The following is a 17,185-nucleotide window of genomic DNA, read 5'->3' as shown; positions in this document are numbered from 1 at the left end:
ATGATTTGTTCATATGTGCATAATGTCAGGCATGAGATAGTAGGTGCTCAGGTGGAGGAGTATTTTGAAGGTGGGTCTCCCACAACTTGGGTGAGTGCTTTAACCATTGTGATAATGTTAAAAGGGGGCTGTTGCCATCACTTCCTCATTCTTTTGAGGGAAAGGAATGGCCTCCCTCCCTAATTCTAGCAAACAGTAGGAGCTTTGAAGCCCTTAGATAGCAGGGCTTAAGACAGGGGCAGGCAATTATTTTAGGCAGAGGGCCACTTTCTGACTTTTGGCAAGCCATCAAAGACCACATGACAGGCAGCCAAGGGAAGATAAATATTAATATTCTAAATTTTAAGGGGCCTCATGGGCCAGATAGAATGGCCTGGCAGGCTGCATCTGGCCCTTGGGCCGCATTTTGCCCACCCCTGGCTTAAGACAACATTTCCTACTGGCTAGCTAGGTGGTTCCTTAATCAGTGTGTTGGCTCCCTTTCATGGCTCCCTTTCTTAAATGCCTAAAGCTTTCTTTGGATGAACAGTGGTCTGAAAGAAACTGAAGCATCTAATTCAAGAATATGGATTCCACTGTCTGGCAAGAGCTGTTGATGTTCCCTTTTCTAGGTTAGCTTATGAGTTTCACAGGAAAGGTAGTACTTGGTAGTGCTGTTTCAGAGCTGTTTCAGAGCTCGTTTAGCACATGAACATTTTGCAGTGTTTGAGGCTGGGTCCTTTATACATTCCCTATAATTCTAAATTAGTTGCATGTATGAAAATGACTTGCATTTCTATTTGGTATGTGGAAACTGAGTGCTATGAAAAAGTGCAATTACTGCTAAACTATTGTTAAAACATTAAACCATTACTTCCTATTGCTGAATCCTAATTTCAAACCTTCATACATTGGACAATACAAACTCAATATTCATTGGTAATATGCTTCTCTCTTCCAAATGGCTGTTTTCCTGCCAAACTTGAGCTTTATATTACTTTTGGTTTAATTCTTGTTTAGAAAGTTTCCAAAACTATTTTATAATGTGAATACCTGTCCTCCCACTAAATGACTAGTATCCTTTTCCTCAAAGCTAAAACGATTTACCATCACTCAAAGACCAGTCTAGGGATTCAGCCTGTAGAAAGTTTGACCTTTATACTAAGAGTTTTGTGTGCAACTGAAAAGGCAAGATTAGAATAGAAATATCAACCTCAGTGTATAATCAGCTGTTCTCCTTTTATTTCTTTTTTCCACAGATACTTTTAGACTGATGGCTCATGTTTAGCTGATCATCAGGAAGACAGCACTTTTACTTTTTGATAATATATTCATTATTTGTAATGAATGGGCAAATATGTATACAAAAAATTCCTGTTTCACTGTTTCCTTGTCTATCCTTTCCCCCTGTCATCTTCCCCAATCACTTTGTTTGGTACCTTTTGTCAAAAACCAAAATGGTAGCTTGTTAAATCTAAACCAGTAGCGCCCAACCTTTTGGCGATGTGGGCTGGAAAAGTGGTGTGGGGTCATTCTGCAGGTCAAATTTTGTATTGGGTCAGTCCATGAGTGTGATCCCATGTGCTGGATCTAGCCATGTGCCAGTCCAACCTCACATGCTGTATCTGGCCACATACCAGCCCAACCCCCTGCATCAGTTCTGGCCACATTGCCCTGATCCTGCATGCCCAGAGTTGGCTGCAGAGTGACCCTATGCCAGCACTACCATGCCCCAGCATGACCTACGACCCAGGGCCAGATTATCTAGCTAACAAGGCCCAGCAAAGAAATTGGGCAGCAGGGGAGCAGCAATTTACTCTACCACCACTCTCTCAATACTAAATTTCTGGATGCATAGGGAACCTGAGGGGCCTGATGACATGGATTCAAGTTCTCAATCTAGCCTGTGGTCTGAGGATTGAGTACCTTTGATCTGAACACAGGCAACATTGATCCAACCTTTTAGTTGACTTGGTATAAATAATACTTTCAAAATATAACACTGATAACTGACATATATTTGCCATTAATTTTACCAGTAGGTACACTGTTGTGGTTTGAGCATCATTGCAAAATGCTATATCAATTAGTATTGTTAGTCTGACTGTAGTAATGTTCCATTATAGATCAAGTAAACTAGAAGCTAGACAAGGAGTGAGTGACATCAGGAGCTAGGAAACAGATTGGCTGACAGGTATATTTGCAGAGGGAGTTTTCTGCATCTGTGTTTTAGACCTCTTTTTTTTACTGTAAGATTGCTGGGAAAAGAAAGGGAAAATAAATAATTGTTTAGAGGGTACCAGAAGAGTTAGTGAAATGGCTGTGAAATGTTGTAACGCGAAAGCCATCATTGCCGCTTCCTCTACCTGTACCTCTGTAGGTCTGCTCAAGGGGCAAAGGGGTACAATCTAAGATGTGCTTTCTGGTGCCTTCCTTAGGAAACAGGTAAGGGAACTGCAGGAAGAAGTGTGTAGGCTGAGAAGTATCACTGAACACAAGGATTTCATTGACATGATGCACATGGAAACTTCTAAGACTGTGGAAGTGGTCTAGCCAGAGAAGGTAACAAGGAAGACCTGCACAGTCAGGAAGTTGGAGTTTGGCAGTCAATAACTTCTGGCAGCAGACAGTCCTACACTGCTAAAACCCAGTTATCAAGTAAACTATCAGTACAAAGTCCTTTCATCAGAGGAGGAGACTACTGCCTTGGTGGGTGAGGCCAAGCTATACACCCTGAAGACAGGTATGATCAAGACCCCCACCACCAGTGGAAGCAAAATGTGGTGGCGAGTGGTAACTCTTCTGTTGCAGACAGAGGCATCTTTCCACTAATGGAAACTGTTTTCTTTGGAAGTCTTCCACCTGTCAGAAGCCTGAATCTGAAACATTATGGAAGTCTTGTTGAGACTCATCTGGCCCTCTTTCTACTAGCTCATGCTGCTCATTCATGTTAACAATAAAGATGTGTCAGGGGTGACCCTGAACAGATCAAAAGTGATTATAGGGCTCTGGGCATAGAGATGAAAGGGGCAGGGGCTCAGATGTGTTTTCATTGATATTTCAAGTCAAGGGTAAAGGCCCAAGTAGGAGAAACAGCATCTTGGAGATTAACATCTCATAGATGGCTTCATAGACGCTGTCACCTGTAGGGTGTTGGCTCTTTTGCCCATGGGTGGCAATCCAAGAAGAAGGACTGCTATGCAAGTCAGTCCACACACACAGTGACACTATGCAGTGAGGCACCTACATGTGTGTTACTGCACAGTAAGTAATTGGGGATAAATTCAATACCTGCATGATGCAGGTATCAAATTGACACTCTAATTGGCAGAAGTCACCATATTTACTGCGCAGTACAGATGTAAACTTGTACAACTATGAAGGGACATAAGGCAACAAAAAGCATTCTACAAGTATGTTAAATAAAAGAAGACAATTTAAAAAGGTACGTGTCTGTTACTGAATGGAGCAGATAAAAATTAATTCTGACTTTTGAAAATTAACAGTTTGGCTCTTATATCCCCTTTTTGGGAATATTTCATTCAAAACATTTTTTAAAATGCTACAATATTTTTGGTGTCTTTTCCTACTCCAATATTTATTTCTATCCAATTTTCATGGCAACCTTTGCCAAAAGCACTTGTTAAAAGGTTTTTAAAAGCCTTGAAATTACTCGTTTGTGTTTGGCTCCTTGTGTAGGTTCATACTGATCCAGATGCCTTAATCAATAAATTGTTGCCTCTTGGAATTAAATTTACTTTTCTTTAGTTCCAACATATCTGAATAGCCAAAAAAAAGGACAAGAAAAAGGCATGAACAGGCTAATTTAAATTCAAGTGTGTTGTGCTGAAATCAGTAAGACCTCAGATGGGAAGCTAAACATTCTAACATCAGTTAGAAGGGCCATTTAATAATAGATGCAGACTTCCTTTTTATTGTAGACTTGACAAAAGAGCTACAAAGAAGAGATTTACTATTTTGTATCTGTGACGGTATCAGAAATCTATATAGGAGACCCTCACCATTCGCGGGGGATACGTTCCGGAGATCCCCGCAAATGGCGAAACCCACGAATACTGATGGGCCCCCCCCATAAGACCCCACAGCCGCCCCGTCCTCCCCCTCATTATTCACAGGGGTCCCTTGCAGCACCTAGGGACCGATCCCTTCCTCCCCTAGCACCGCTGCAGCTGCTCCAAGCACCGCTACGACTGCCTCCGGCAGTGGCGGTGGACAAGATGCTGCTGCCATCGCCTCCCTCCCTGGGATTTCATTTTAATCATGGAAAAATGTGGGATTTCGGTTATTCTTTTTTAATCTTAAAATTGGGGATTTTTTTTTTTTATTAGAGAAAACCAGGATCTCTACTGATCAGGGGCTTACCCAACAAAGGGATCTGGCAATTATAAAAGAAATGATCCATGACTATTTTGGAAAGTGGGAGTTTGAGCAAGGTAGCAAATGGAAACTTCTGCACAGCATGAAGATGCATATGCACACACAGAGAAAGAGAAAGAAATAGCCCATAATTTATGTGGGAAGTCAAACTCAAAAGGGATATCTTAGACATCCTGGAGCATTCTTGGGACCAAAGTATTTTCCAAATCAACAGGGAACAGAAGCAGAGGAGTCTGTGTAGGTATTCATTATTTTGTATAGATTTGTGTATTTCTTTTGTTAGATGGAGTAAAAAGCAATTTGTTTCTGGAACCCACACAAAAGCTTTCAGCTTTCAGCTTTATCCTGAAAAAATAAATTAGAAACTTGGAGGTTCAGAATTCTTGGGCTGGAGCTCTGGGAAAGGGCATGCTTAATGTGCTCCAAATGTTGGCCTGTGTCCTAATGGCCTGAATGGCCTAAAGAAGCTGATTACTTTTTATTACAAGGTTGGAAGGAGGTACAAATGGGGTTCCCCAGGTGTCTGTCCTGGGTTCAGTATTGTTTAACATCCTCAGTCATGCTTTGGAAAATGTGATTGAGTGCACACTCTAACAGGGCCCCCTAATGCATGACACAGTATAGTGACCTACAAGCAACAGAACTACAAACATGCTTAAAAGAAGTCCTATGCCCCATTGGAAATGGAGTGTGGTGATTGGAAGTGACAGAGCCAAAGGGGGATGTAAACAGGACTTCAGAACAGAAGGGGCAGTCCGGCCCAGGCAAAGGAAGAGAGAGGAGCTCCCTACACAGAAAGAAGGACCTGTCCTGTATACAGAGGTGTAAATAGGCCTAGAAGGGCTGAGGAAGCATGGAAATAGCCAGCAGTAGAAGGGGGCAGAGGCCTGCGGGAAGGTACCTTGGACAACTGATGCATTTTCATTAGGGATTATTGTTGTTCCTTTAGCTGCAAGGCATGGGATGACTAGGAAGGGAGTAGTGAGGCCACTGAGAGATGCCAGGTGAGGCCACTCAAAGGTGAGGCCATTGACAGCACCGTATAGTACATTGATTTGGGAGCACTAGCCCTGTGAGAGCCAAGTGAGATCACCAAAGCCTCTTGTGCCTGTGAGCTGAGCAGGCTGATTAAGGCTCTAGGTCTGAGAAGAGTGGAGCCTAATGGAGGGAAGAGACTCCCTGCGGAGAGACTGAGCTTGTTACTGGTTGAGCCAGACAGAAGTGGCTCATTGATGAGAAGGGGGAGAAAGGCATTTGAAGTATCATTGGTAAACTGAAGGCTGCCTCCCAATTTTATCATAAGTAAAATCATAGGTATGGCAGGTGAGTACAGGGTAGTACCCTGGGCAGCTGGAGTGCCAAATAGGTTTGGGTCACCTGCCAGAGGGTGCCAGAGCTTCCTTAGAGTTGGAGGCCTATTATAACACTTAGCAAATTTGCAGATGACACCAAGCAGACCAGAATTGCAGACATCCTGGAAGGTAAGACTAAGATCCAGAATAACCTAGATAAACTGGAATAATGTTCTGAAATCAGTCAGATGAAATTAAACAAAGAAAAGGTCTTGTACTTTGAATGGAAAAATTGCATGCATAAGTACAGACTAGGAAAGGTTGGCTAGGTTGCAAAACTGGAGAGAAGGACCTGTTGGATAGGCCTGTTGTGTGACACTATGGTAGTCCACATAAGTGGACTTTTCTTACAAATATATTATGTCATTCACACATTCAGGCTACCATGAAAAAAGGGCAAATTCCTTAAACCCAGCAACCCAATGCTTGGAAAAAGAAAATTTAATTTAAATTAATCAGTGTGAGCACATGCTTTCAATGTCATGGTCCTGAAATTTAAGCCCACTCTTAAGAGCTTTGATGTCTCAAAACCAACATGCTCTGAACCATGCATGATCAAGCCACAGAAGACAAGAAATAGACATCCCCACGATGCCATTTTTCCAGATTCTTTTTCTAAATAAAGCCAGCCTTTTTCTTTTAATCAATCATGGAGATAAATACTTCCATTGCCTCTCTCCTCAGTGTTCACACACCAAGTGATATTCATCAAGTCCTCCAAATAGCTTGCCAGGAGCTATGAGATTGAATCAATAATTCCAGGCCCTGGAAAGAATCTCTCTCTCTGTCTCCATGTATTTGGGGTTATTTTTAATCATTATGAGACAGAGACAGGATATGTTTAAAATTATGTTGAAAATGAGGATCAATACCAGCTATCTAGGTCAATTATTGGATTACATTATTGAATTCTTTTCATCTCTGTCCATTACATTTGCTATATACGCATGTGACAGACTGACTATGTTTGTCAATAAAGTAGTATTTAAAATCTAGACAGTTGAGCCGGGGAAAATCAGATCTTAAAATACTTTACCCTTCCAGGGAAAATTATCTTAATGCACAAAGAATATAGCTCATCAGAAAACACTTTATCTGATGGGTAGACACTCTGAAAAAGCAGTCCCTGGAGGTCTTTGAAATGCAGGCCCTGAAGTGGTTTGTAAAGGATTTGAAAGACATTCGTAAACTGAACAGGCCAGCTCTCAGACCTATCCAAGATAAAGACCCAGAGAAAGCAGATAGTCCTAAACCCTCTCTCCCTTGGTCTCAGTGAATGTGTATCTGCTGCATGAAACAGTGAAGGCCAAACTTTTTGGCAGGCTTGTCACAAATTATGCACCACACCTTCCCAGGGTGCCACTTCGGTCCCATTACCCTTCCCCCTATTTCCTACTCCAACTGCCACTGAGCTGCCTGGCCCCTCTCTGATCTCCCGTGTGCCACACAAACAGGCTGCTGGTGCCACTTGTGTGTGGCCACCCTTGCCCTAAAAAGTGAGCTATAACTTATGCATCTGGACAAGCAAATGGACATAAAGTATGAGGCAGGGAAAGTGAGATCTTCAACAACTACAGAGAAGGACTCTTACTCTCACTTGCTCTCTCTCAGTCGCTGGAAACAGCCTGGCGGCTCGAACTCTGATTCTGGGTTCATAGCCCCAAATTGCTTCTAGTTTTCCTTATACAAGGTATCCTTGTACGTACATTAAGCAAGCTGTTTCTACATTGTTTTCCCTGTATTTTTTTCCTGTTTTATGTATGAAACTTGCACACAATAAGCACATCAACATGAGATGTTTACTGTAGAGTTGACTAGTTAGCTCCACAGTAAAACATCACCATCTACATGTGCGGTGCTATTAGGTGGGAGTAAACTAATTAACTCTGCCATAGGATAGTACTGCCAGACATAAGTACTATCCTACCGCAGGGTTATTTTCTTGGCCACAATGCACATGCAGACACTGACAGGGGTGACTGGGGCATGAGAGTGCTTCAGTGCAGGGGCAGCCTGACAGCTAGCTCTGTACTGAAGTACCCTTCTGCTCCAGTCGGCCCTTCTGCAGCATGTTGAGCCTCCTGGGGACCTCTTGCCAACCAGGGCATACTGTAGTCCGCTGCCCTGGCTCAGCATGCTACAGTCCCAGGCACATGTGCAAATGCTGCACCGGGGAGCAATAAACTCTGGCACAAACCGCCGCATTATTCAGCTGCATTCATTTCAGCTGCATTATTTCTATATGTAGATACGCTCAGTCTGTCCCAGAGTAACAAAAGCTCCCAGTGACCTTGAGAGAGACACACAGAGGTAAAATGAGATTCAGGAGCCTTATATCTGACTCCCATAGCCAGAAGGTCATGTTCCTCGTCAGATGTATTCCAGATTGTCTGTGGCAAGCAAAAAGCCAAAGATATACACGAACCAAGGAAAGGGCGAGGGCTGGCAGTAAGAACAATTAAGAATTTTTCAAATCTCTTAATAAATACCTCAGACAAATATCAAATAAGGTTTTTCAGGGCCTGCTACACGTTTAAGTTAAAGCTGGATGGAAACCAGATATAAAGTTGTTATACATTTTCAAGCACTAACCATGTCACTGGTTGGCTCTTTTTATAGCTGGGTAGTGATTTTTATTGTGTGATAATTGCTTTGCATGTGTGGCTGGCCACACAATTATTAATTATTGCATAATTAACTAGTTAATTGTGTTAATATGTCACATGTAATAGGGTTCTAAATGTCACAGAAGCACACTTTTTCTGTAAAATGCTTGTCCGAAGAAGTATCTTCACCTTCATAGAATTTCCCCCTTCTGAGCCAATTCTTGCTATGAATATCTCGTCATGGTGAAAGCAGCATGGCATGAATCTTGATTTAAAAAAAGAACACTTTGAGAGTTTCAATAACATAAAAGCAGTTTATCAGTTTGAAAGAAGGTAATAATTCAGCCTATGAACTGTGTGTCTGCACTTTATTTTCTAGTTTGATTTGCTTCCGGGGATAGAAAATATGTTTTCTTTCTTGTTTGTACAGTATAGAGATCACTGCCCACACTTAAGAAATCATCAGTGACAGCCATACAAGACTGTATTTAAAATATTAGTCATTTAATGCAATTTGAAAATAAAGTACATATTGCTGACACGTTGTGAATTTAGGATAGATACTGGGTTTGGTTAATCTCACAATGTACATATAGCCTCTTCTGTGAATGAATGATAACATTGCTCTAAAGGTCAAATACAAAACTTCAGAGGGAATAAAACCTCAAACATATTTTCTTTGTTAGTGAACATTTCATTTATGTTGCACAGAAGTTGCCCTAAGGTTTTCTTGCTGTCCTTGCCAAGTCAACAAGCAAACAATTTGAAAATGATTAATATTGATTTTACAGATGACTCTGAAGTTCTGCTGGAATTCTCTTAGTCTTTAGCAGAAAAAGATATTAATTGTTTTGGACAGAGGACAATTAAGTCAGTACATGTGAACCCAGAATATTGATTTAAGCTGTCTCTCCTTTTAAAATTATTCCAGATACTTGTATTTACCCAGTTTTATGTGTATAGCTGAGAAATAACCATTACACTTGGCAATCTCGTTAGTGATTCAATTAAGGTCTAGTCAACCAGAGGTGAACATCAATGGACAATATGCAGGGAATAACATAGATTCCTTAATCGATACCAATGCATCCTATTGTACTGTGTCCTAGATTATGCTTTCTATAGAAGAAATTTGAAATACTTGAGATTTGAAAACGAGATCAGATTACTTATGGGGCTGTTGCTATTTTACATTTAGGTGTATATGTTCTGTATGTTACAGAGATCTGTTTTATCAAGAGAAAAGTGTTAACTTAAGGCAAATTGGTCTATTCTACTTCCCCTACACCCTCACCACAGCTAAATAGGGCTGTTCCCCTGAAATTTTCCAGGGTCCAAAGCCATTCAGAGACACGTTTTGATGCTGCTACAATGCATCCCTGCCCCCCACCATTTATTTCTCTAGCAATTTGGCTTCTTGCCAAAGCCTACTTGCTTGACCATACTCTCATATTCCCCCTTATGAAACCATGCCTTTGCATTTAGAAGACTGTGATGAAAAAGGTTAAGTGGGCAGAGTTCCAGCCTGCAGGTCTTATGGAGTATAATTTGGGATACACTTTAGGGCTACACTAGAATACACGAAGGGCCTAGCTGCCTCCCTGTGTATTGGTACCCATATCATGTACCCAGTCTACCCAGGCTAAAGCCTTAATGGAAACTGTAGCAGGGCACCAGGGTGCCTGCTACTAGCAGTAGGAATAGGGCTGCTGAAGCTCCCTGAAGCAGCACAGATGTGGGTTGCTGAGGCAACCAGGCTGGTCACATGGCCAAAAAGGGGGCAGGGCCGGGCCTACATAAACAGCCCAGGCCAGAGCCTGAGAGGGAATTCCCTCCAGACAGCCGCAGGAGCAGGAGCTCTGCGGGAGAGCTGAGCAGGCCGGGTGAATGGTTGCTGCCTGACCACGCAGGCCGGCTGCAATGATGCAGGGGAAGAGAGAACCCTAAAGGAGGTATGGCTAAGAGCCAGTGTGGCACAGAGTTCATGTTGTGTGCCAGAAGGCTCCTTGCGGCTATGTTACAGCCGTTTGGCTCTGGGCTTAGTTATGGTTATACCGGAGGACCGGGTGAGGCTGTAGGGGTGTGAGGAGGCCTCACAGGATCTCCCCTATAATCTGGGGGTTCCTAGTGCCCAGAGGGCACAGCGAATGGTGCCAGGCAGGCACAGCTGTTTGCGCCGGTGGGGCGCATGTTGGGGGTGTTGACCCCGACCGGAGGACCAGGTGAGGCTGTAGGGGCATGAGGAGGCCTCATGGGGGCTCCCCAGTAGCTTGGGGGGTTCCCAGTGCCCAGCGGGGGCACAGTGAGCAGTGCCATAGTGGGCGCAGCATTTTAGAGTGCCGGAGAGGCGTCCGGTGAGTGTGGGGTTGGGACCCCAGCCTGTGAGGGCGGTTGCCCAGTAGGGCACATGACCTGGAGGAAGGGTCAGGGGGCCAGGCACAGCTACGGGCCACCTGAGCCCCGGGCGCAAGAAGCACGAGCGGCGCGAGAAGCGCGGCACGAGCGCGAGAGGCGCAGCATAGGCCCCGAGAGGGCGAGGAAGCGCGAGAGGGCATGGAATAGGCCCCAAGAGAGTGCAGCACAGACGCGAGAGGCACGGCATGAGCGCGAGAGGCGTGGCACGGGCCCCAGAGAGGCACGGGATGAGCGCTGAGAAGGCGTGGCACGGGCCCCAGAGAGGGCGGGAAGCGCTGGAAGCGTGGCACGGGCCCCAGAGAGGGCGGGAAGCACTGGAAGCGTGGCACGGGCCCCAGAGAGGGCAGGAAGCGTGGCACGGGCCCCAGAGAGGGCGGGAAGCGTGGCACGGGCCCCAGCGAGGGCGAGGAGCGCTGGAAGCGTGGCACGGGCCCCAGCGAGGGCGAGGAGCGCTGGAAGCGTGGCACGGGCCCCAGCGAGGGCGAGGAGCGCTGGAAGCGTGGCACGGGCCCCAGAGAGGGCGAGGAGCGCTGGAAGCGTGGCACGGGCCCCAGAGAGGGCGAGGAGCGCTGGAAGCGTGGCACGGGCCCCAGAGAGGGCGAGGAGCGCTGGAAGCGTGGCACGGGCCCCAGGAACGATCAGTCTCCTACCAACACTAAGCCCCGGAGAAGGCTTAGCGTGGTATACGTCCTGGAGAGGGGCAGGCGTGCGGCATAAGCCCGGAGAGGGGCCAACATGCAGATTGGGGCCTGAGCGATAAGAGCTCAACAGAGCTGAACAGAAGCCCGGGGGGGGGGGGCGAATAGGCCCGGGAGAGGGCGAGAGAGGAATAGAAGCCCAGGAGGGGCAAGTATATGACATGAGAACATCCAGTACAGCAGCGAGGCTTGGGGCATGCTAAAGGGGAGGTTTGGAGGCATGCATAGCCCTTAAGGCTGGGGTGCACCGAGTCACCCTATAAGGGATGGGGAATAGTGCCAGCATATTACTGTGAACAAGGGAATCGTAGGCAGCCTCCCTTACAGAACCATAACAGCAAAGACGTGGCAGGCGAGACAAGAGGGTGCTAGGTCGCCCATGTGACACAGTAAGGGGGCGCAAGGGGGATCACAGACGCCCCTGTGCTCCGCCCCGTGACAGAAACATTACTACAGGAATATTTTATGTAAAACAGAAAGAATCCTCTGTCTCCTGTCATTTCTATCCTCACATCAAAAAGCAGGATTTTTTCCAAAGCTGAGAACCAGCATGGGGGTGGGCTAGGATTCTTACTGAGGTTGATTAAGATTCCTTGGCTACCAGGAATCCCTGTGCCCAGGACAGCTTCCCCCAAAGTGGAGTTGGGTGGGCCACGATCAGCCTACTCCAACTCCCCCTTCTCCCCCCCCCACTGCACAGTGGCCAGCATGAGCTAACACCCCTTCCCCTGCACAGCAGGGGCATGGTGTGGGTTGAGGTGAAGAAAGAAACAGCCCAGGCTCAATGAGAGGGATTTTCTTATCACTTAGTCTATTTGCATGTCAAACTTTTAGTTGGCAAACTTTGGCAGATCACCATCACCTGAGGTCATATCCCCCCCACCCCTGCCTACAACCAGATCCCTTCAATACTTGTTCCCTCTTCTGTCCTCTACCCCCCAAGCTTGTCCCTCTTCTCTGTTACTCCTGTTCCTTCTAAACCTATTTTTGTCCCCAGCAGCATGTTCCTGCCCCCTTTGATCACCCTCTGCTTGCCATTGCTCTGTCTGACAGTCATACTGCTGCCTCTTTCTGGGAGTGCAAGTGGCTGCGGGTCAGGAGTTAGGGGTACCAGCTGGGTTGGGAGGCTGCAGGTTAGCTAGAAATGAGTGGCTCTGGCAGAGCAGAGGGCTTCAGGTTGAGAGTGAAGGACACAGGCAGGGCTGAGGTTGGGCAGTGGTTTGGCTGTAAAGCATGATCATGTTTTCTGTGTGATTGTTATATATTGTGTCTCCTGGAAAATTGAAGAGGACCATTTCCCATCCCCCTTCAGACCATTACCTTAAGATTTCTCAACAAAACCTGTAAAACCAGTTGAGTGACTCTGGCCGAATCCTGGAGTGGTAAAATCTGACAGTGCGTTGTCTTATCAGCATTTCAGAGTAACCCTATTTGCATGTCAATTTTGGTTTCCCTGCAGCTCAGGTTACAGCTCTCTCAACCTGCCTTGAGGCAGACCTCCGAATTTGGCTTTCCAGGAGTTTGAACAAATACCAGCCCAGTTCAATAAACTATTCTGTGATGTGACTGTTCTAGGGCCAGCAATATTATTGTTTTCTTGTCACTTACCCCATTAGGAATAGAGGAAGCCATGCCCTACCAAGCAGTTCACAGAGACAAATCCCCATTCCTGCATTACCTTCCATTATGCCAAAAGCCTATTCCATGATTAATTACCCAGAGCTACCCAACCCGTAGCACATGCACCCAATGCTACATGTTAGGGTTCTCTCCCAGAATTGTCAATGGCCTGCTTAGCTGTGACTTGCACTTGCCAAGTTGTGCACTTTATTTTTTCTGCTCATCAGTCAGCAATCCCCCATTTCTGAGGTCCCAAGGATCTGGCTTTTGGGCTGAAATTACAGATTTAAATCCTTTCTGGAACATCTGACACCAGGCCTGTGTGTCACCAGGGGACTCTCCTGGACATTCCTGACCTGAGTCTTGCCTGGCCCAAAACACAGCTTAGCTGTGCCAGGCTGCCAAATGACAGCCCCCCAGTCACAGTGCTAAGTATTGGGATCCAAATAAGGAACTGGATTTGGGGCTGGGAGTATGGCTGGAAATCATTCTTGGGCCACCCCATACATTGCTAGTGCCCTTCACTCCTCATCTGCAGCCCCCTACCCTCCCAGGAGCAGTGTGTAGTGGGTCCTGGAGGGACCAAAGCCCCGAGCTACAGGCCATAGCTCGGGTTCTTTCTGATCCACCTCCAGCGTGAAGCCAGGCAGCTCCATGTGCAGACGGCACATGAAGAATCCTGAAAGCACTAGAGCCTGGAGCTACAGCTATGAGCCCAGGTATTGGTAGCTGAGTAGTACAGCTTTTGCCTACCATGTAGCAGATCTGGGTTTGATTCCTAGCCAGGGCATCAGAGGATTGAAGTGCCTCCACCTCATATTTTGGGAAACCCTACATCAAGTCTGTTGTTGATTTGCCTCTGTTATATGTGTATATTCACCTAAAATCCCTTTGACTCCCCTCTGCTCCCCTGCTCCCCCCCCAGAGTGCCCAGAGGGGGGATACCATTATCTCCCAGCGTGCCCTTGCCCCCTGCATATGTGTTATATTTCACCCTGTTCTTTCCCTATTAAACCCATATATGGTTAAGTTTTAATTGGTCTCAGCTCTACTCTATAGGGGATAGGAGGAGAGGTTCTCCCCCATTAGCAGCTACCCCTCCCATAGAGCACTAATACCTACTAAATACCTTCAGTTGGAGAGGGGGTACTTCAACTGAGTACCACCTGGGTTACATTTATCACCCGAGCTACCTCTACTCTCCCAGCCCAGCTGGTACCCCTCACTCCCAACCTGCAGTCCCCTGCCCCCCCAGCCCTACTGGTTCCGCTGACTCCTGACCTTCCCCCCTCCAGCCCAGCTAATGTCCCTCACTCCTGACCCATAGTCCCCTGCCCCCCACAACCCTGCCAGTCCCCCTCACTCCTGATCTGCCCCCCAGCCCAGCTGGTGCTCCTCACTCCTGACCCACAGCTCTTGAACCACAGGGAGGCAAAAACCGTGTTAAGTTTAAAACCCTGGGGGGTCTGCCCATATCCTTAGACTAATGCTACTACAACCAAAACCCCTGTCGAACAAAAAGTAATTTTAATTAACCTGAGTTTTGAACTGCCTGACCCATAAAATTTGATCTTTGCTATGAAGTGCATGCAAACATAGGGAACAAAAAAGTTGTATTTTTCATTAATCTGAACCTTGAATTAAATCACCAGTAAAAATGTACAAGATTAGCCCCTGGAGTCTTGTTGCAGTATTGCGATAAAAATTTCCATGGATTACCCAGTGAACCCAAGTGGCACCTGGTGTTGAAATTGTTGCAAAGCAGGGAAAATCCCATTTTCAGAGGTAAGATCCACAATGAACGTTTAAAACAATAAAAAAACCCAACCCTCATAGAAATTCAGGAACTAAAACTGAAACATGTCGGAGATGTTTTAAATTACCACACCAAAAAAACCAAACTAAAATAATGAAATCAGCTAATTTAGCTAGCTTAATGGCGATTTTTGTCATGTGGACAGAGGAAAAGTGTAACATGGAAACAGGAGAGGTATAATGTGGACAAGCGCCCCGTAGAGTCCAAAGAAACATAGAGGGAATTGTATTGGCACAATGAGGACTGTTTGTTTTGGAGCTGAGCAGTCTTCTGTGCTGTTTGGGACATCAGCACTCTGACACCTGTCTTTTTGAGAAGGAAAACACCCCTATTCCTGGAAGCTGACAAAATAGGAAGTGCTCTCTGTGGTGGGGAGGCTACAGATCACCAGGGAAGCCAGGGACAAACAGGATCCAGGATCTTAAGCCAGAGTCTTGCCCCTTGAGAAGCTACATGAAGGCTGGCTTCAATAGCATCCTTTGGGAGAAGGAAACCAAATAAAGCTGCTTCTTGAGGGTCCAGTCCTATTTCTTGGGTTTAATGCTAGTCATGTCTGGAGCAGACCTCAATTCGTTGGTGCTAAGCTTTTGTGGAAAGTGTCACTGTTTCAGCTCCTGGCCTTTTTGTGACACATCATTTACTCTGGCCAAACAGAAATTGTGGTTATTGGTTCAGTAAGGGGAAAGAAGGAAGATTGTAATCCATTGAGTCAACCCAAATTTCTTCCTACCATATACTGTCTTATCTTTGGAGGTTTTATATATTAGTATTCTGGATTAACCCAGCAGCTCCTGCCTTGCTCTGGCTAAGTGGGTCTAGACAATCCCATCGTCATTTTGCATTTCTCATTTAAAAACTTACTTTCTGCATCTCTGCCTATCTTGGCTTCCTCAGAAGTTTCTATCTGTTGGAATCAACTTTTTCACAGCAGATGCATAGAAGGCAGTCTCATTAAAATAATTCATATCCTGTTTTCACAGTTGCAAACTCACCAAGTAACAATTTTTCAGATTCTTTGTTTGAAATGTCAAAAATGAAAGACAGTTCTCAGAGGCAGAAAGTCTGATTTTTCACACAAGGCACAAATTGCTAGTTTTACACAGTTGTGCTCTGTGGTAGGTGAAACAAATATGTTTTAGGGACGACATCATTCCTGCTCTTACATTGAAATGGAAATTGTAACACTTCTGGTGTCCATGTATTTATTTATTTATTTGCTAATTGCAAAGAGAGCCATGTTTGATGTATTGTATGTATACAAAAAGCATACATATGCACATTGTCTCCCCCTTTCTACTTTCCATTGTAGTGCTCAAAGTAATAGTGCAGGTTTATGAACATATGTCAAGACATTTTTACAATGTTTTCATTTTTCACCCTGAGACAGCTTGACCGTAATAACAGAGTTTAATAAAGCTGCACTGAGTGAACACAAGAAGAGATCACATCTTAGTGTGGACAATGTAAAATGATAAAGTAACAAAAATTAGTTATTAATATTTCATTATTTATCTTCTCATTTTCAAAAAGAGGAAACATGTTAAAATAACGCTTTACTTAAAATCCCAAACAAGAGTAATGTGGATTTCTTGCTAACTGAATTACTTTTGTAAATGAATAACACTGGAAATTTAGAACCAGGAAACATCTGATCAATGCAGTTTTGCAGTATAATGATGCACAGTCTCTCACCTGCTGAGGAAACACATTGTTATTTCAACAGCAATGAATATGAAACTTTCCAGTACTATTATGGCAGATGTCACCAGATGGCACTGTTACATGTGGTATTCAAAGTTCTTGTTCTTAATATGAACAACTGTTGAGGCTTGGTAAGAAATGCTTATGTAATGGTGTTAGTTTCTGTTATTCAAAGATCTAGATAGTGATTCTTGGAGAGAAGCCTGAGCAATAAGCAGACAGTCCTAGTCTCTAAGGCGCATCTACACATCACTGGATGGTGATGTTGCTACGGTGCCGGGCTTCGGTACTTCCTTTTGGAAGTACTAAAGCACAATGAAGTAACTGCTCGTACTGCACTGTTCGTATGATGCACAGTTACATTTCAGTATTACGGAGTGTGCCACTATGGTGAAGTAGCTGCTGATCACATGTAGACTCGCATGATAGCTACATCACTATAGCATGCCATATGGTGATGTAGCACATCGTTATGGTGAGATAGGGTGATGTGTAGACATGCCCTAAGTAAATCCTTGAAGCAGAATTTCTGCATGGGAGCTGGTCATTAGAGTAGGGTTGATATGTGACAAAGAAGGGATTGCTGCATGCTGTTTAACT

General features: G+C 45.0%; 1 long non-coding RNA gene across 1 annotated transcript in view; it reads left to right on the top strand.

The window, feature by feature from the left end:
- Window positions 1–10,162: 10,162 nt before the first annotated feature.
- LOC149874588 (uncharacterized) overlaps window positions 10,163–17,185 on the top strand; it is a 209,414-nt gene continuing 202,391 nt past the window's right edge. Inside the window, exon 1 of the long non-coding RNA XR_016444391.1 lies at window positions 10,163–10,287. This is a non-coding gene — a long non-coding RNA (uncharacterized LOC149874588). The remainder of the gene's footprint in view (window positions 10,288–17,185) is intronic.

This window comes from Crocodylus siamensis, chromosome 1 (assembly GCF_052110815.1).
Source record: "Crocodylus siamensis isolate JL-2025a chromosome 1, ASM5211081v1, whole genome shotgun sequence".
NCBI lineage: Eukaryota > Metazoa > Chordata > Crocodylia > Crocodylidae > Crocodylus > Crocodylus siamensis.
This window is presented reverse-complemented; position numbering and strand designations above follow the sequence as displayed.